The sequence below is a fragment of the Apteryx rowi genome, unplaced genomic scaffold (assembly GCF_003343035.1).
Source record: "Apteryx rowi isolate R43461 unplaced genomic scaffold, aptRow1 scaffold_785, whole genome shotgun sequence".
In the NCBI taxonomy this organism is placed as follows: domain Eukaryota; kingdom Metazoa; phylum Chordata; class Aves; order Apterygiformes; family Apterygidae; genus Apteryx; species Apteryx rowi.
In genome coordinates, this window is record NW_020451077.1 from 25376 (window position 1) to 36296 (window position 10921).

A 10921-nucleotide genomic window follows, 5' to 3' on the forward strand; every position below is an offset into this window, starting at 1 on the left:
TGAAGAGGGTGTGCATGAAGCGGGAGATAAAAGGTGTGAAAGATGAGATATGAAAGTCTTTCATGGACAGGTGTCAGATCTATCTGGGGAGTGATGGGCTTGTGAAGAAGAAAGAAACTGTCCTTATCCAAATCTCAAAAAAATCCACTGACTCTTTGATAGAAAAATTTGATGGTATCATAAGATCTTGTTTATACCTTTAGACTTTTTTTATTATCAGTATCAGTGAAGACTCAAATTGCATTTTCCAAAATGAAAGAACTTTACAGACTGCATGCTCTCAATTTGCCTGTTCAAGCCAATAGAAAGCTCCGTTTTTAATCTGTCTGAATGTGAATTACTATGTTTCAGACTGTCACAGAAGTTGCAGCCTGTAGAACTGATTTTCACTTTGCTGTGAGTTTAGAGATCCTGGAAGGGGATCTTTAAAAAAAAAAAAAAAGAAAGAAAGAAAGAAAAGAAAAGATGATACCTGTTTTCTTTGGGCCCTGAAAATCCCTGAGCAAGTCCAGCAACAGTTGTGCCTCCCACCATTTTTGGCCTGAACTTTTTCTGTCCTGACTAGTGTGTATATGCTTCATGCTTGCTGCTTAAAGTCTTCCAGATCACCCATGGCTGCATTTCAAATATTGTAAGTACAAGCTCCACAGTGCTTAAGAATGCAAAAACTTCCTGCAATTATAAATATTATCTGTTTCATAAAATTCATATTTAAAGAAAAATGTTTCAGTATTTTACTGTGCATTTTTCAGTAATGTGAGTGTGATTTTAAATCTCTRAGTAATTAAATGTCAGGTGCACTATTAGTTTATTTTAGAAATTTTTCTTTGTACATGAATGCAGACTGTAACTGGAAATAGCTCTGAAAGAAACAGTGTTCAACATAGCCATATCCATATAAAAAGCAATCTAAAAATTGTGACAGTGATAAAGAAAAAGAAACAAACATGCCCATGACGTATGTTGGTCTAAGACAGAAAGATAAATTGTTCCTTGCATGTGTTGTGTCAAACCAGTTGCTGCTCCAAAGCTCTTTATAGGCTTTATGCCCACACACCAAGTGAGCTGTACATACTCTTAAGCAGTGCCGAGTAGGATTTGGAAAGGGGAACTCTGTTCTGGGACACTGGCAGAACTGCTGAGATTAAAGTACACCAGAGGCTTAATTTTGCACTTTTTCTGTCATTGTGCTAACCGATAAGCAACATCAGCCCACAAAGAGAGGCCTGATCCCAGAGACATCTCAAACTCCAAGAACTACCAATAAACACAAAGGGAGTCCAAGGCAAAAATGGAAGTCAACATAGTAAATAGTCATTGCTCTGTGCTGGTAAGTGTAATAGCAAAGAAGAGTTCTAAGGAGGCATACAAAGGAAGATAATAATACGTTTTCTGGAGCTCATCATAAGCATGAGAGGAAGTATGGCAAAAAGCACATAATTGTCACTTTGAAGATTAAAACATGTATAACAGAGGCAGGCATCACGGGATAATTTGAGGAAGACCCAAGATTTCACTGCTTGAATTTATGTATTTTAGGTACCATGGTATGAAAAGGGACTGACTTAAATAAAAATGAGGAAGCAGGAACGAGAAGCTTTAAGAAAAGAGAACTCTAAATTCTGTAAGAATAGCTGCTATAAAAAGGACATTTACATGCTAAGAAGAAAGAAATAAAGGACACAGCTAAAGATTGTCAAAATAGCTCTGAGCAGAATGTGAAATAGTTTCCGGTAATTCAGATCACTCATGGGCAGGCAGGTTCGGGCCTTTACCACACTATGAGAGTACTCTGAGGCTAGCGAGGTATGGTAATGTATCCTCCAGCATGCACTCCCTGGTTTACATGCCGGCCAGTGAAAAGAAAATGGATCGCAAGGGAAATTGCCATCTGYTTTTGTCCATAAAAGACTGTGTGTGTTGCTTGAGCCTAAACAGACTGAAGACAGCCTTTTATAGCTGCATGGGGGAAATGGGAAACCTTACTAAAGTGTGAGAAAGTGTAATTTAAAAGGAATAAACAAAAATTATTATGACACAACTTCATCTGTTCTGTATAGGCTCTAACATAATAACATAGAAGTCATGGAAACTTGTAAGGCAGGGGTTCACTTTTAACCTATGATTTTCCCAGCTTCCTGGGTCTTAGTTTCAAGAAAATTATTACAGGTATTGTTTTCTTACATTTTATTGTAATTTGTACTGTACAGGGAAGAATGACTCTGAAGTCTGTCTTTCCTATAAATRTGTGTGGAAGGCACTTGTATGCCCCATTTACTGAAAGTACCTCATAATCTTCACTGTATTTATTCTTGCAAGGCCTGTAAGAGGAAGTGCTAACATCCATGTTTCATAAACCATGTAACTGAGGCACAAGGTCACAGAAATGCAACATCTTGAAAATATGCCTACACTGAAGTGAGTATAAGCATAGCAGAAGCAGCTCTAAAGACACAGAATCACAGAATAGTTGGGGTTGGCAGGAACCTCTGGAGATTGTCTAGTTCAAACCCCCTGCTCAAGCAGGGTTAGCTGGAACAGTTTGCCTAGGGCCGTTGCCAGTCAGGGTTTGAATATCTCAAAGGATGGAGACTCCACAGCCTCTCTGGGCAACCTGTGCCAATGTTCAACCACCCTCACAGTAAAAAAGTTTTTTCTTACATTTAAACAAAATTTCTTATACTTCGCTTTGTGCCCATTGCCTCCTGTCCTGCACTGGATACAGGTGAGAAGACTCTTTCTCTGCTTTCTCTACTCTTTCCCACCAGGTGTTTATACAGATTGATAAGATCCCCCCTGGGCCTTCAACAATCCCAGCTCTCTCAGCCTCTCCTTGTATGACAGCTGCTCCAGTCCCTTAATCTTCTTTGTCACCTCTCACTGGATCCATGCCAGTATGTCCATGTCTCTCTTGTACTAGGGAGCCCAGCACTGGACACAGCACTACAGATGTGGTCTCACCAATGCTGAGCAGAGGGGAAGGATCACTGCCCTCGACCTTCTGACCATGCTCTCCCTAATGCAGCTCAGGATGTTGGCCTTCTTTGCTGCAATGGCACATTGTGGGTACACATTCAATTTGTCCAGCAGGACCTCCAGGTGCTTCTCTGCAAAGCTGCTCTCCAGCTGGTCAGCCCCCAGCCTGTGCTGGTGCATGGGGTTATTCCTCCCCAGGTGTAGGACTTTGCACTTCCCTTTGTTGAACCTTGTGAGGTCCCTGTTGTCCCGTTTCTCCAGCCTGTCAAAGTCCCTCTGAATGACAGTACAATCATCTGCCATACCAGTCACTCCTCACAGTTTTGTATCATCTACAAACTTGCTGCAGATGCATTCGGTCCCACCATCCAAATCATTAATGGAGAGGTTAAACAGTGTTGGCCCCAGTATCGATCCCTGGTGGACACCACTAGTGACCGGCCTCCAGCTGAACTTTGTGCCCCTGATCACAACCCTCTGAGCCTGGCAGTTCAGCCAGTTTTTAATCCACCTCACTGTCCACTTATCTAGCCTGTACTTCATCAGCTTGCCTTTGAGGATGTTATGAGACAGTGTCAAAAGCCTTACTAAAGGTAAACAACATCCACTGCTCTCCCTTCACTCATCAAGCCAGTCATCTCATCATAGAAGGCTATCAGGTTGGTCATCATGACTTCTGCTTCATAAATCCACGCTGACTACTCCTGATCACCTTCCTGTTCTACACATGTCTGGAAATAGTGTCCAGGGTTAGTTGCTCCATCACTTTCCCAGGGATTGAGGTGAGGCTGACCAGCCTGTAGTTCCCTGAATCCCCCTTCTTGCCCCTGTTGAACATAGGAGTGGCATTTGCTTTCTTCCAGTCCTCAGGGACCTCTCCCAATCGCCATGACCTTTCAAAGATAATGAAGAGTGATCTTGCAATGACATTAGCCAACTGCCCAGCACTTGTGGGTGCATCCTGTCAGGGCCCATTGATCTGTGTATGTCCAGTTTGTTTCAGTGTTTTCTAACTTGATTCTCTTCCAACAAGGGTAAGTCTTCCTTGCTACAGAGTTCCCTTCTGGTCTCAAGGGTCTGGCATTTGTGGAGGCCTGTCTTATCCATAAAGACTAAGGCAAAGAAGATGTTCACTACCTTGCCTTTCCCATGCACTTTGTCACCAGGTCCCCTGCCCCATTCAGCAGCAACCTCACATTTTCCCTAGTCTTTCTTTTGCTGCTGATGTACCTGAAAAGCCCTTCTTGTTGCCCTTCACATCACTCACCACATTCGCCACCAGATGGGCTTTGACTTTCTTAACAATCCCCACATGCTCGGACAGTGTCTCTACATTCCTCCTTGAGCACTGATCCTGCTTTCCTGCTTTCTCTTGTATTATGCATATGTGGCATTCTAAATCAAACTGCTCAATAGATGAGACTAGTTACTGTTAACACATGTATCTTAACCATCTTTATTTACYGGCCTGCAGTTTGCAGCCTTTGAGCCTCATAGCTGTGGTTTCTTGGAATATCGGCTACAGAAAYGACCTCTCTGTTGTCACTAATTATCACTACATGTTCAAAGTTCACTCTGTGGATGCATAAACATTTATAAAGCAAATCTCTGAAGTTACTGTGAGAGAGAGAAAAAAAAAAACGACCTTCATTATTCATTTCTTACACTAAGAAGTTGAACCAAACCCTTCAACGTACAGAGAGTAACTTCAGTTATCTGTTAGATTGGTAGCTGTCATCCTACATATCCATTCTTCTACGGCAACTGGACTTGCTGTATAAGTGGACTCTTCTAGGGGGTTGCAGAACTGGATACAAACTTCATTCTTGCATCCAGTCACCATGAAAAGCAAGGTAGTATAAGGCATACTACAAATAGAAAAACACTTTCTAATTTAAAAAATGCTTTGGTATAATGTAACCCAAAACAAAGCTGTGGTGAGTATTTAATACCTGAATGATAATCTGAATAGTCCAATTCATTTTTTCACTGTTCTATGGATTAAAAAAAAAAAAAAAAGGTAAATCTGACTTATTTTCTGTGAAGCTCAGTGAACCAGTGTCTCTCCCGAGCAGTTAGAAACTGGAGTTGGATCTACAAGAGGATATATATGCACTTCATTCAATTCAGTCATCTAAACCTGAACTCAGAACTTAAAACCACCACTTAGTGGTTGAATTCTTCAGGCTGGACTCAGTAACCCTGGCTTAAATGTGCAACCTGCCACTGCTTTTCAAAATGCCAGGTGAGAGGAATAAAGGAAAACCATGGGGCTAGAGCTGCTACAAAACAGAGGTGCCCAACCAATGGGCTGTGCCCCGCCTCAGTCATCCTCTGTCCAGGCTGCCACCTGGACTTCCTTGGAAAGGCAGAGTAGGCCTGTGCACAAGTGATGTCCACAGCAATGCTCTCAAGCCGATGCTTACATGGGTATTGGCCCAGCCACGTGCGTGAAGAAGGTCCTGCTGTGTGGTAGGGAAGGGCCCACAGCATACAATCTTCTTTTCTCACTGGGGTAAGTTATGTGGCTATGTGTGCAAGTACCATGGTGCCAGGGAGTACCAGCTCTCTCTGCTCAGTTGGTTTCTCTTTGCAAAGAACTGATTATTTGGGGGGCTGAAGAAGGAGATAAAAAGGGATCGTGATTGTATATTGTAGTCATGGGGTCAGACAGTTAACACTGGGTGCCAGTCCTTACTCCAAGAGCTAGGAACTGGAAAAAAATAACATTTTCAGTGGAACAGCAACCTGAGGCAAGCTGTCTCCCACTCCCAGGCAAGTATGCTAAACAATTAGACTGCAGAATCATGCTCATTTTTTTGGAGCAATTACTATGTAATTCTCCATGCCAAAGAGCTACTCTAAATTCAGTTACTGAACAGCTTCAGCAAGAGAAAATGAAAACATTTGTGCTCACACACCCTCACCCTCGAACTTCATGGGAAAAGCAGGGGGAGGTAAATGAAAGGATTCAAATTTTCTTAGGTGGGAATTAAACCCATGTTTCCTGAGCCCCACCATTGAGCTGTTGGATAAAAGGGGACTGCCTCTTAAGCTTTCAAAGGGGCTAAAGCACCTCACGGCAGGAAAGAGGTCAGAGCGCTGGCTCCTGAGTGAAGGGATATATTTCCCAACAACAAATGTAAGGAATCCAAGCCTCTGCGAGTCACAAATGCTTTCTACTTCCTATCTGAGATGGCTTTCTGGTTAGCTGGTGATTACATGATCATTGATATCAAATCTATGCCGTGCCAGGACATGTGACAGTACATGTCACACACATTTCTGCCAAACTGACCAGAATGCACCACATGGTGTTTATTCTGGCTACCTGAAGTAAACAATCTTGCTGAGCTAAGATAATAATAATAATTATTATTATTATATAACCTGTACTAGCTTAGCCTCTTGCACCGTGTGGCTACAATGTATTTGTTCAGGTACAGAGAACCCTAAAACCGGATTCACCATACCAGCCTCTGCCTGCTAGCCTGGCAAATTACATTCTTTGGCACTTGACTTTCTCCCCACAGTGAAAGCCCTAGTGAGAGCCCAGGCACTTGACATGGAGGTTGTTTACTCCACAACCTCAAGTCCCTCCTTACTTGATTTAGCCCTGAACAAGAACATCGGTTTCAATTCACACCTTGTGACACTTTTTTATGTAATTCTGCAYAGGAACACTCTTATTTAAGTGTCCCCCTTCAATCTAGCTGAAATTCATAAAAGCCAAGCAAATCAATGGACAGCAAACTAACAGTCTGGCTGGCTAGTTGATCAAACAGCACATGAGTTCTTTCAAAAAAAAAAAAAGTTACAAACATCAATGCCATTCTAATGAATACCTGGTTATACACTTTTTACTCAGATCAGTTCCCCCAGCACCACAGAAGGAGGAACGTGAAAGTGGAAAAGAGGAGAAGTTGCAGACAAGAGAGACTGTGTAAGGCAGTGCTGTTGCGGAAGCAAATGTCATTGGCACTACAGCTTAACTTGATTAGCCTGATTAACATCAAATCAGGTATCATCTGCTTGTCATCACTGCTATTTGCTTGGCCACACCAAGAGTTACAGGAGCTAACCCAGCAGGAAACTACTACCCCCCCCCCCAAAAAAAAAAAAAAAGGGGGAATAGTTTTCTGTTGGTTTAGCTCTCTGAAATGGCTTATGGTGGGGTCAGCTGAATGCCAGGCACACACAATGGAGGGAGTGGAACTGCATGGCCAGAGTGCAGGGAAGAAGGGTGCAAAGGACTCCTGCAGCGTTGACTTAGCCAGGGTAAAACTGCTGGGGAATTACAGCTGGAGAAGTATTTATCCTTAGAACTGAAGGATGGGAAATACTTAACTCCCTGCAGCAAGGCTGCTGTCTCCTCTATTTTTGCCTACGTGCTGCTTAGTATGGTGGCACCCCAACGCCCATTTTTGCTATTGAAATGTGTATGATATTGCTTTAAAGCAGAATCATCATATACCTTGAAACAATCATTTAATGGTATATTTGCACCTTCTGTGTAAGCTGTTGTGTCTTCCTGTGACTGCTCTTAAGGGAGGGGAAGGGCTTGAGCTTTACTGGAGTGTTTTTGCTTTGACATCATGTAAGGAATTTTTGTTTGTTTTGGGTTGGGTTTGTTGTTGGTTTTTCTTATTCTTGATTTTAATCCCCCCCCCYTTTTTTTTAAGTCTAACTCACTAAAGGCTGGTTATCTGGTTGGTTGATGGATTTCTTTATTAGATTTGAGAAAGACAAACTGTATGATACTTTTAAAACACATAAGCTGTGTTAAGTTTCCAGTTTCCCAGCACACAGGACATTCAAACAGCCTGGATCCTATTTAGCAAACATTGTTGAGTGTATTTAGTTAATAAAAGCTTGGCAAATATTAGTAAAGAGCTTATAATGGCTGTGAGTGATATTAAGTTTAAAGACTTTTGATAGCATTGTACCAAACTGGAATAAAACTAGAAGAAATTGAAATTATGGGTCAGTAAGAAATCTCAGGGTTGACTTAGGACATCATGAAATATTCATTTCTTGGAATCAGGAAAAATGCAACTATTTTATAATATGAATTTAGTTTTAGAACTTGAAACTTTTAACATTATTCAGATTTTATAGTCCCATTCATTCATTATCAGAAAGTATATACAGATTAAAACAAGAATGAAATTTCTTAACTGTCTCAGTCTGACAGTTGCCGGGAAAGCAAGATGTTTTCTTTCTTATGCATATGTTACATTGTTTCTGTATAATGATGAGGACAAGAGAAGAAAGGGCTTCAGGGTAGATTGGCACACAGAGAACATTATATCATTATATCCCAGTGTAAACTTTGATTTTTTTTTTTTTTTTTGGTTGTTGCCTTTTCTGCACACAGAAAAGTTCTCCTTACACCCCAGAGCACAAGCAGCCTTTTCACTGCATTCCCAGAGTTTAGATAGCTCTTGAGAGAGATTTCTGAGAAGTGGTACACAAATGAGAACACCAAGCAACACACATTGTTTCAGAATTTCTGAAAACACTGGTCTCTGATTCCAGCTTCCAAAACCACTCTTAGATTCACTTTCTTTAAAGGCTTGTCTGCACTAGGATAAAGGTGTATTTAAAAAAAAAAATGTCAGTGAAAACTTTTAATTAACATGTTTTCAAATTCTCAGTGTTGACAGGGTGTGTTGCATTTTAGTGCGTTTGCCAGCAAACGTGTTAAAATACATTGTGTCCTGTCTACACATGGCAAGTTAGAACATGTTTTTAACAGTTTCAAAATATAACATGAGTTAAAATATGTTCATTATTGTTCTTTTACCTTAGCCAAAGGTGAGCGTCATTGAAGTGCTTTCCTGGGACTCTTGAGAGAGGCTGGTGTACTGGCAGGGAGCTGTTATTTATCCACTTTCTCCTTTTCCTGATCTGTCAAGGAAAGTAGCATTTCATTTACCTACCTTTCAGGAGTTGTGGAAAAGGGATGTTTATACAGTACTGAAAAAATGTGAAAGCCATATGAAAGCTGGGTATTAGTGAGATGGGAGGTTGGCCAGTGGTTCCAGAAGGAGCCTGCAGCCATGGTTTCACGAGGTGGTAAATTCAGTTTCAGTGCACCTTAAGGAAGGTCAGGATTTCTGTAGCCACAGAGCGCACAGCGCCACACAGCAGGCAGCTGTTGTTTCAAATGTGAACAAATACTTTGCAGGGATAACTGTGTCTTTAATGCTCCTGAGCTGAAGGCTAGAGACTTTTTTTCTACCCTCCCCTCACAAGATCAGCGGAAAGTTGATATAAACACTATATCATGCTTATACCTGGCTAGCTTGACAGAAAGGTTCATGTTCATGCCTAGTCTAAGTCAAAGTTGTAGCTGGTGATGCACAGATCCAGTATTAATGAACATAAAGTCACAGCCTGATGAGCATCAGTAACTGAGTTAGCGACATCATTGACYTGCTGAGCTGCACTGTACAAACCATTTCACCAGTCCACACCTCAGCCTACCCTCTTCCCAAACAGAGAGAATGGAAATAATCTCAGGAGAAACATGCTGAAAGGAGTCATGGCTTGGAAGCACTCGCAGACAGCTTCATCTGGGGAAACAACAGACAGTGGGAAATCAGGAAATTTGCCATGGCTATGCTCCTAACCTTTGTGGAGCTATGGGAGAAGAATCCTACCACTTCCCTGAGGAGGATTTTCCAGCACTGTCTCTTCTTGTTCATTTTTAGGCTCCTCAGAGCTGTCTCTCAGTCATAGCTGGTGTAATCTTAAACATATTATCACTTATGTCACACGGGGGTTATGATTTTTTTGATGACACAGCTATTGTGGTAAAAATCTTAACAAAAACACATTTACAAAAATATCACTTTTTTTCAGAGCTGAACTTTGCAACAACCCATACATGAGCACCTTGGAACTGATACATCTTTGTTCCCACCAAAGAAATGCTGCAAGATCTTTTTGTGTGGAAGCCACAGTAGAAGAATGATATTTTTCACATTTTCACATTCATTTCTGATTAGTCTTGCTGGATACACCAGTTGGGGCTTTCTTTTTTAGGAGTTCCCCTTCCCTTGGAAGGAGATAAAAAGACCAGGAACTTGAGTAAAGTGCAACTTTAAGAATGGGGCATGTCCCCTACAGTGTGTCTGCTCGGCACTTAAAGGTGTGGTGTGACAATGAGCAGCCTGGTAACTGGTGGGCAGTAGTTCAGTCAAGGGGTTAAATCTGGTATTTCCACTCCACATTAGAGGGTTTGGGATAGAAGGCACAGATAGTCTCAGATGCATTACAATCAGGACAGCTGACAGAGGGAGTGCACATATTTTCCAGATTATTTGCTTGTCCAAGGGATCTGCAGAAAAGTGGAACTGAGCATACAGACTAACATGAAACAAGGCATTTTTGTTTTCTTTTAGAGTTATAAAACATTGAAATAGCTGAAAAATATATCAAGTTGGTAAAGCACATGCCATCGAAACTCCCACAGTCATTCTGTGAAATTTTCTAGCGCTGCTACTCTGAAATTCAGATGCAGCCACGTTTGAAAGTGAAATTGCATATACCCATGCAGGTGGACAGCCGGCTTTTGCTAGTGAGCGCGTGGTTCTGCCATGGTCTTCAAGCAGGTCTTCTCAGGCGCTGTATTGCATCAACCAATCCAACAATAAAATATGACCTGCTTAACGTCCGGATGAAGAGGGAAGAGAGAAAACACGGCGCTTGAAGTTTCCTTGGGAAGCGGGCGAGGACCACGAAGCAGCCTGCTCCGCGGGAGACCATCCTGGCCCCGCAGTGGAGGTGCTGCCAGGAGGCAAGGCGAGCCCTGCGAGGCTCTGCCTCCTGCCCGCCCCTCTCCGTCGCCTCAGGTGCTGCGCACCGCTGCCCCTGTGCGCACCCGCGCCTCCGCGCGGGGATGGGGAGGCTCCCGGGCAGCCGGCCCCGCGGTCCCCGG